The sequence below is a fragment of the Oncorhynchus mykiss genome, chromosome 26, assembly GCF_057628025.1.
Source record: "Oncorhynchus mykiss isolate SJ-2025 chromosome 26, ASM5762802v1, whole genome shotgun sequence".
NCBI classification, from domain to species: Eukaryota; Metazoa; Chordata; class Actinopteri; order Salmoniformes; family Salmonidae; genus Oncorhynchus; species Oncorhynchus mykiss.
Genome location: NC_143047.1, coordinates 9,707,893 through 9,718,318, shown reverse-complemented (window position 1 = coordinate 9,718,318; position 10,426 = coordinate 9,707,893). Strand labels below are relative to the sequence as shown.

General features: G+C 42.3%; 1 long non-coding RNA gene across 2 annotated transcripts; it reads left to right on the top strand.

Moving 5' to 3' along the window:
• Positions 1-5,106: 5,106 nt before the first annotated feature.
• On the top strand, positions 5,107-9,741 carry LOC149971367 (uncharacterized). 2 transcript variants are annotated; one of them, XR_016492413.1, is made up of 4 exons: positions 5,107-5,299; positions 5,530-5,632; positions 8,363-8,528; positions 8,672-9,741. It is a non-coding gene; the product is annotated as an uncharacterized LOC149971367 (long non-coding RNA). The 2 variants fall into 2 exon arrangements; XR_016492412.1 differs by having other exon boundaries at positions 5,154-5,299; positions 5,500-5,632; positions 8,672-9,403.
• Positions 9,742-10,426: the final 685 nt, after the last annotated feature.

Sequence of the window (10,426 nt, the reverse complement as noted above, 5' to 3'; positions counted from 1 at the left end):
CAAAGTGAGGAAGTGCTCGTTATCACAGGGATTACACATATATATTCTGGAAACAGACAAGGGACCACATGGAACCATAAAAAAAAAAAACAGTAGACGTCAAGTCTGTATTTATTTTGTGGGGAACAGGCAGGCAGATGTGTGGTTGTGTAGTTTAAGAATAACAGTCAGAGAAGAGGGGCATTAGCAGGCAGGGAACCCACTTTCATCCTCTGAGTCTGAGATAGAGAGGATCTGGTTGTGTGATTGTTCCACTATACATTTGTGACCAATGGCATCATGTCCCTCAGCTGGTGTTTCCTAAGTCTGTCACAGCCTCTTTGGGAACGGAGAGAGGGGAGAGGATGGATGAGTGTCGTAGGGAAACCGTGGTGAACTTGTGAGGACACAATTTTATAAAGCATTTATACTATTCACATTAAACCACTCTGAGAGAACAAATATAAGTGGAGGACCACCTTTAAATCATTAACTTGTGTTTCAAAACTTTTGGTTTAAATGGCAAAGCTTTTGTTCACTCTGAAGCACAACAGAAGATATACTGAAACACAACAGAAGACATCCCCTCTCAAAGCTCTCCCTAGAAAAGCGGAGTGGAGTGCTCTACCTTTCCTCTGTAAACACTTGTGTGAGTTACAGAGAGGTTTGGTTGACGGCATCCATCTCGCAAACACTCATTCTTACTTCTCCAGCCTTTTAAACAAATCCTTACTCCTCAAACTTGCAGTTTGAGCTCACAGGGCCATTGAGTGAGGAAGGATCTAGGACACACTACAGTAGAGCCATGTTAACATCAACCTGGCCCCTTTCCCTCCTGTTAAATACATCTGACTGACAAGGCTGGTGAAGCATGAAGCGGCTAATGATTTTTGTTTATAATAGACGTGGCTCTTGGTTGCATGCTATCAACAACAAACAACAACAAAAAGCCTTAGGGCATTTGGGATCTCCGGCGCCACTGAGCCTTGGTTGTTAATAATTGATAAGCCCTTGCGTTCATCAGCTGGCCAGCTAGACCACAGAGTATGGCAGTGGTTCATATTCATCAAGGTTGGTATCATGGGCTTAACTGCTGGCATGTTATAGGTGTAATTGAATTTGGAATGAGAGCATATCTATTTTTAACCATAATGACAGTATTGGTACCTCTAAAGCGATGTCTGTAAAAAAAAAAATGCGTTGTTTAGAAGGAACGCAAGGGCGAATAGAGCTATTGCACACGCGTACTTTACAGAGTAGGCGTTCCCTAACGGAAATATGCAAATGACTGCTAGAACGATGCAATGGGATCTCACTAGCTCGTGCTTGGCTCTGCCCACCTACTTGCTTGTTCTACCCACTATGATTAATTTGCTCCCATTGGAATCGACAGGCTCTGGTCCATCTTGGGTCGGTTATACAAATCTTTGGATTAACTGTCTGAGATCCTGCTGCTAATTACTCTCCTCAAGCAAACCTAGTACAGATGAGCGTAAGAGAATGATCATAACCTTGTAGGGTGCCAGCCCAATGGAAGCATAAACAGCAGCAAAGTCTTCATGTAACAAGTGTTGAATTTCATGTAATATAACTCCACAAAATCTAAATACTTCCCATGCCTGATGTTAGTGTACACCCCTGCACCCCCATTCCTCTTCCCTTTCCACTGTACCATAGGGAACAGATAGATTACAATAAAATTGGCCCGTGAAAATCAGAATCAATTCCATATTTTAAAACAAAGATATTTTGTTTATATGGTCACTTACATTTTGTTACATTAGCCTCCCGCCAATATATTGTTTTAGTTATTAGCTTTCTGTTGATTTAGGAATGCTGCACATGCGAGGTACTTGCTGTACGTTTATTTTGTCATCGGACTAGCATGGCTATTCATGTCCCCCTTCGTTGCTCATTTGTACTTTACAGAGGGGCTGGTGCATAAGGGCAGCACAACGTTTCACTTTATGGATGTCGTTAGTTTCTTCACCAGGTAGGTCATGTGTTTTTCGTTTGTCAAGTTGTGTTGCTGATATTTACTGTCCGTGGTTGGCGTTGTTTGCAAATGCACGTCATTGCTGTACGTAACACCTGGCTGTCATTGAGAGAGTTGGCAAACCTAAGCCAATAGGCCACATTGCACATGATTCGTTCATTTCACACTCAACCTTGCACTACATTGCATTATTGTCAAATTATTGTTACTCTTTTAACCCTTTCTACTGAGGAGTTGGTGCATAAGGGCAGACCAACATTTCATCCATGGATGTTGTTACTGTAGTTTCTTTATGGGAGAAAAGAAGATCAACACCAACCCTGATCCTGTGGTTATATATAAGCTGAACAAAACACAACACAGAGGCAATCTACACCGGTCACACACATACTTATAGCTTGTTCACACAGAGGGATCTGATTAATAATTTTATATTACTTTGTTTTGCAGCCCCATGACAATCACAGGCACAAACACACCTACAGCATTGACAGAGGCATTTAAGCCACGGCACAACTGTTGAAATTGCTCAGTCTGCCGTTTGAGTGACGGATGACAGTGTGTCAAGGCCTGGGTGTGCGATGGCAGCTTGCCCCTACCTCCTCCCCTCCGCGATGGCATGTGCCATGCCGATTTCAATTAAGCTTCCGAAACAAAGGCGAGGTGTCCTCAAGAGTCATCAGCATGCAGGCCGAGCCAGCACAATTCACCTGCGATTCTCATTAATGCAGAAAAAGAGCTCCGCCAACCCCCTGCTAACTCCCTCCAACCTCCCGCCTTGCCGGGTACTGGCCGTCACATCCGGCTCTCAACCCCTACCACCGTCCCCCAACAGCCCTTTCTGTTATCTGCTGACACCACATGACCATACAAGTCTACAGGATAACCTGTCTCAGGCAGTGGCTAATTGGGGAAAACAACCAGAACAAGCTATTAGGAGACAGCGTTATTACCGCCGCCTCAACCCCTAATATCCCATCTGTGCTGCCTGTGTCATTCATTACTTCCCTGTGTCCCACACTGTGTTGCCCTACTACACCCAAGGTGGACAGCTGCCTCCAGGGAGCATACAGACATCCTCACACTGCTTCACACCCACACTAATGTAGGACTACGTAGGCATTCATATGTGCATATACTACATTCCACCCACAGGGGTGAATACGGTGAATTTAACATAATTATAACTACTGATTCTGCTTCTTCACGCCACCTCCAAATATACCATTTATATCGCAATAATGGTTGATCTCTCAGGAACACACAATATGCACTCACCACAGGCACAGAGAGAGATTTGCACACCATCGCTCTGTTTAACAAACTGAAGCAGATGTATTCAGTGATTTTACAGGGGTTTCTCCACAGTCTCCCCACGTCGGTGTGTTCCCTGGCGACGAGAGGGCTTGCCCATTTCCTTTCTGGAACGCGACTGCCTTTCTGTTTCCAAGCCTCTTGAGCAGATCCCTGCTCCTGGCTACCTGGTCCTGACTGTCTGGCTGCATGGGCCTATGAAAAACAACCCATCCCGGAGAATCACTTCATCTCAGTCCAGCTTGAAGGTTGTTTGGCCCTAAGTCTCTAGCTTGGAGAGGTATCTATTGAAAGCTGCAACCATCGAAACGTGTTTATTTAACCCTCACCAGCCATTGGACAGTGCCAAGAAAATGTGCATATTACAATCTTATTTTTGAACCTCAATTGCTCCACAGTCATTTTGAATACCTATTTGATGTGCTGACAAAACAATGTTACTTACTCTCACCAATTTAAGTATTTCAATACGCAGCCCTGTACACAGTATCCTCACTAAAATGTCGTGGCTTTTAATTATTTTTTTATTTTTTTTAAGAATGAACAGTACTCTCGTCATGTGGAACATTTCCCTCCATTTCTCCCCACATAAAACGGAATTGTTTTCTGTGAACGTTGCTTCGTAACTGAACTATGCTATTGCAGGGTGGGTCCCATCAAACACAGTCTTAAATCATGTAAAAGAACAACAAAAAAAAACAGAGGCTGGCAATCACATGATGTAATAAGAAAGGTTTCCTCTTTTTTTTTCTTCTCTTCGTTTGAAAAGCTAACATGCAGTCACCACCACTGTTAACTGGCTCCAATGAGCGCGCGCCGCTCAAGTTATATATTGGTATTGACAAAGTTGATTATTTTTGTTAATTCATTAAGTTAAGTCATTTTCTCAAGTATTTTTTTTGTTGCCCATTTGTATAGTTTTGTAAATACAACCCTGGATCCCATTCTTCTACATCACTTACACTGGAGGTAAATACCGACAGATGAGACCAAACCGTCTCAGATGTTGTTGCTCTGTAACGGCCGTTGGCGGTGGAAGAAGGTCAGGACCAATGCGCAGCGTGGTAAGTATCCATATTTTTTATAAAGTAATAGAACACTGAACAAAAACAACAAAGTGAACAAACGAACCCGCACACGAAACACTCAACAGAAAACAATCACTCACGAAACACAGGTGGGAAAAGCCTACCTAAGTATGATTCTCAATCAGCGACAACTAACGACACCTGCCTCTGATTGAGAACCATACCAGGCCAAACTCAAAAACACAACATAGAAAAACGAACATAGACTACCCACCCAACTCACGCCCTGACCATACTAAAACAAAGACATAACGAAAGAACTAAGGTCAGAACGTGACATACTCCACACCAAATAAATTGGCTGCTGGGTTAACACTGGGTTGACACTGGGTTAACAGCTTTTGGACAGACAAGGAACATTATTCTATTAGTCTATAAAACGTACCCATTTAATTTACCCTGAGATATTCTGATAACAATGTCATCTACAGTATATTTGCACTATAGGCCTATACATAGTTTGTACCATAAATAGTTCTGCCTGAACAAAGATAATGTAAAATACTTCAAATACTTTTGAAGGGATAAAGAAGTTATTTAAATTGGTTTAAAAAAAAAACACATTAAAAATACCTTTTTTTTGTTTTCAGAGACAGGAAGCATCCACAATCAAGCCATCAATCACCTACTGTCTCAATCTCCTATTTTAACTCCCCACAGCCCACCGCCTGCCAATCCACATGGGTTTGTTCAATCAGAGGCTTGTCAGCTGAGAGAAAGAGAAACACCACACAAAACAAAACTCTCAACTGCCAGCCACTCGGAGCTGCAGATTCAACTGTGGAGCTGTCACTTGTTCATCCCACTCTCTGAGATCACTCGCGCTATACAACCCACACCGTGGCAACTGAGCACCCACAACACTCTTAGAAGATACTTTTAAAAGGCATCTACACTTCTCCAAGAATTCTACAATGAAAAGGTAGGCCTACCACATTCATGTATATTTTACGATTTAAAAAAAGATGTGTTCTCAGTTCAATGTTTTTGTATTGCTTGCATTTTTGTGTGTGTGTGTGGGTGGGTGTGTGTGTGTGTGTGCGCGCTCTTGCACCTGCTTCTATGGATATATGGGCCATGTAATGATGGGCCATGCATTCTGTGCGATTCTCTCTAATCCAGAGAAATTCCCTCTCCTCGTCTGTTGATCAGAAGGAAGGCTGTTATTAATGGGGTCTGCAGAGTCAGCGTGGAACATTGAAAGTTACCTTCATCGCATAATTAGAAATAAAACTCTGGAGTCTGCAAGATACAAGTGAGTGCTCTTCCCTTACTCGCTGTGGTTAATATCACTGCTCATGTTGATTCATTAATAAATCCATTGATCTATTCACTTGAAGGCCACCCTCAAGGCACCGTACAAAAAAAGGTTTACATTAAAATCTCATAAAGACCAAGTCAAATCAGCAGTGCTAGTCTTGCGATATTAATGGCAAGACACTCAGTAAATACTCCATTCTAATTATTTACATAATTGTCAATGAATCACCAATCTCCCAGTCTAAATAGTGGCCTGACTTTTGCAGCCTCGCTGAGCAGAAATTCCAACGCTGTGCATGGGAGTGTGTGAGTCCTTCAACTGGGTGCTCTGGCATTGTAGCACTGCACACCAGACTGTCCGATCGATGCCTAAAGGATACAGGCTTCTCCGATTTCAAACAGTGGGCATAGCGTGTGGTCAGGTTCAATTGGGTAATCAATTGCCAATTGTACCCAGGCTCATATAAGAAGCTGCGGAGAGCAGATCATCAACAATCTGTGATGAGATGGTGGGGAGAGGCGAAGCGAGGGAGGTTGCCTGTGACAGTCTGCTTCCCCACTGCTGATGCTAATAAATAAGAGGTACCCCAGAGGCCATGCATGACGTCCCTCACATCATCACCAGCCCAAATGTATGGAAATGTATGCATGTCACTGATTTATTGGAACCAAAGGCAGCGGTTGCCAGTAACAGAGTTTCTGTCACTTTTTTTTAACATTCAAAGTTAGACTCTAAAATAAGGCCTCCCAGCTTAAATTCCACTTTCAGACTGACATTTGGTTGTGTGTTGGTACGTCAGTCAGCGCATATGCTATATCATAGCTCAGGTACAGTATATGGCATAGGCATCTCTCCTGACATAATTATTGTGCAACACATTCCCTATAGGTAACATGAATATGTACTATGCATCCAGGGTGCACAGGGTACATGAAAGGGGATGTTGATGTGAAGTGCATCCCAGATCTCCATAGACCACAGAGGCACACCAGTGCTTGCTCAGCTACTCTAAGGCATCTTGTTAACAGAAGTTACATTGTCACACAGCTGACGAGCTGCACAGACAGAGGAGGTCAAGCTGTCTCGCTGGTATAACAGGCAGCACAACATAGCATGTTGATACATGTTGACATCAGCACAGAGCAAGGGGCACCAATCAAATGGGTTTGTTTCCAGGTTAACAGACAGATAACACTATTGCTGCTACTGACTGCAACCTCTTACATGGTATAAATCCCTGCAGGGTTTCACCATTTCACCATTGACCCTGCTCCTCGGGTACATGTACGGGCCAATAATGTGCAGGCTCAGACTATCTATTGTGTAATGGCTCACGACGCCAATAAATCTGTATTGCGATATGACAGCAAGTCCTTCTGATTTATGATAGGCCTAGTGTACACTGGGTCATATAAGAGACTCTAGGTTTTTTTAACAGCTCCATAAGAATAGCATACTGTATATGGAACAATCCAAAGCCGAGTACAATTCTACTGTCTGACGATCTCGCACATCTAGAGGGAATTTTAATTTGTCTAAACGTTACACATGGTTGAATGGTGATTTATGTGGGAGAAAAAAAAGGCCCTGCTGTTGATTATCTTTGAAAACGTGTTTCAGCGATTCCAAAGAGCTAGGACATCCAGGAATGTCTGATTGGCTAAACATTTTGTTTCAACTGTATCTCCTCAATTTCATCATACAGCAGAAATGAAAGCAGGTGTCAATCAGCAGTCGGTCTGTGTCTCATGTGACAACATCAAAAATAACTGTTCTCAGGTTCAGGTAGATATTTCCTCTTAAAGTGCTCTGGGGATTTTTAAATCATATGGCTTTCGTAAAGTCTTGTATAATCAGACCTATTTCTACAGGACTTATATAACACTGAATGACAAGAGTTTAACTCTAACTATGCACTGAATGACATGGATGTGAAGCTCATTGGCTGGTCCATTGGCAAGTCATAGAGGTAATAACCGATGCCAACTCCAAAACAGGGCTAACTGCAGTATCGAAACGCATGAAAATGGGGTCAGAGACCTGTTTTTCACTAGGTGTCTGGATTCAACCCAAGTACCTCAGCACTGCATCAGTTTCTTCCCATCCACAAGGGCTTTAGTTGCTATCAGTCAGTCAGTCACTTCTACAATTGAACCAGTCTGAGGAGAACTAATAGGTACTTTGAATTTGAAATACAATTGTGTCTTATCTTGAAAAAATATATATAATTTCCATTGAAGATCGTACTGTATGTTTGACGGGTATCGAAATGTGAAATCATGTTGAAGAGGTGAATGACAGAGGTGGCAAGGTGTAATGAGGTGCACGTTGAAACTACGACTGATATTCAAACCTTAACCATAACCTGACGCAGGTATTCAAATGATGTGCTGTTCCCCCTTCTTTAAGCAATGCAAATGTACTGTTGTGTGAATGCAAGACCGTAATGATTGTCTTTCCGAACATTGCACTGAAATAATCGGCTGCAATTTGATGTTTGACCTGTTTTGTCAAAAACCAAATTAACTCACTTGAGACTAGTCTTTAATTAGAGACGATGAACGAAGTGTGTGCTGTGGATCTGCGCCTTGTATAATGGCTTCCTCTTCCTCATCACTTCCAATTCCAGAGGAGAGATTATTCCTCTGACCCAAAGCATACTGTATATCAAAGTCCCACAGCGACCCAAAAAGGTATAACCGTTTTTTTTTTCTCCTTTCAAAGTATGACTCACCAACAAGAACAGCCTCCACAGCGGCCAAAGAGGAGGTTCAAAAGAGTTAACCAGGAAGTCACAGTGCAATGTCGATATTTTGAGGGGAAAACGGCATGACACACAAAATACAATATGTGCCTGCTGCTTTCAAGATACTTCAATGCTACCAGTAAGGCAAGTATACTCTCTTTCAGAGGTCTGTCACTTTAGGTATTTTGTCTTTTGCCTAATTTCTGTAACCAATAACCTCCGAAGCAATACACTTGACAGCGGAAATAAGTAATTTACCTTCAATTATCCCTTCCCATTTTCTGCAGGCTGTGCTCCAGTCACAATTGATGATCGCCCCCTCATGCCACGGCAAACAGCCAACGCAGCACGCATTGCAGCAGGCTCCTACTCTGTCCAATGAACATCTGAGGCAATGTTCATTTTTAATGGAGAATCGATCGGTGTAAATCAGAGGCAGATAGGGCCCTTTCTGGGATAATCTGATAAGAAAGCTTGGCATTCCCAGCCCTATTTACAGCTGGGGCCTGCTGGAATTAGTTGGGCTGCTCTTTGGTTCCAAGGCTCTGGGGTAGAGAGGGAGGGGGCGAAAAGGTGGGGTGTTGTTGGGAAAGAGAGGTGGAAGGGGTAATCGACAAATCTATTCCTACACTTGGCTTGTCTGGCTACCAGGGACTGAAGGATGTCAGATGGACTGACCACTCAGAACAAAGGGCAACTTCGTACCATGTGCATTTAATATGTTAAGCAGACCAGTCAAATAAATCCACAGACATTGTTGCATAGATACTATGAAATGCTATCTGTGGTTACAGAAAGTAATAACTTTTCGGGTCAGATACCCTACCAAAAGTACACCATCCACACTTCATGGTCTTATGCATGTGTATGTATTTTTGTAATAGCCGTGCACATGAGTGGAAGTGCAACTGCTCCTTGACTCTTAATTAAATGCAGGTTATAACTTGTCTTCAGCACCCTGTATGTCTTCCAGTCTGATGTCGCAGTGACTAGATGGCAAATTAAACCTTTTTACATCATGTTTATTGACTACTCACAAGCTCTCCTTGACATCTTTCCAATATCCTCAGTTAAAAGAAGTGTCCCATATCATTCCCCGTATGAAGCTGCACAAATTAGACCGTCCACACAGAGATGGGCTTGTCGGGCAGGCTTTAACTACAGTTCTCTCGATGAACGTCTCTGTGGCCTTCAAGATTCACTGACAGCTCATGTTTGTTGTCAAAGACAGGAAATACAACTGAATAGAATGCATTTCAGCATACTAAAAGCTGTAATTTCAATTGGACCTTTTGAAAACAAGTAACGTCTAGCGAGATGGACAAAACAACAGAAATAAAATGTTTTTGTCCAATTATGTATAGTTTTGGGGTGGATTTTCTGTAAAGGTCATTTTTCTCAAATAAACAGAGCTAGCTCTGAAGCCTTGTAGCCTGTCAACAAATGCACCACAATGTATACATTTAGGGAAGGAGAGAGAGGGGGGATGGACGACAAATAAGGTCAATGAAGATTGGACAGCTTGAGGTGTCTGTCAGTGTAGGCTCAAATAATAGACTTAATGAAGACATACTGTAACATACTAACCCCTTAACCCTGTACATGGAGAATCATAGAGAAAGCATTCGAATGAGGTGTTATCAACAACATTTGTGGTCAGCAAAACATATCCTATATCCTATATCCATATCCTCCACACTTTAAAAGGAATATCCTTCTCCTATTACTGCTATATGGAAATATGAGTCATATACAATGTGTATATTACTGTACTATTAGTAACCCAGCGCGCACACACACACACACACACACACAAACACACTTTAAATAGGCCATTTATTTATGCAGTATTCATGATATGCCTCTGGTTAAGGGCATATGCCTAGTCTACAATACAGGGCAAAGGATTAAAGAGAACTGGCATCTATCAACATTTCTATTGATGGCTGTCTTCCTTTTAATATTCATCCCGATACCAAATTGAATGCTTTCTCATTCCCATGAATAATTTACATTCACACTCTTACAAAGAATGCATACAT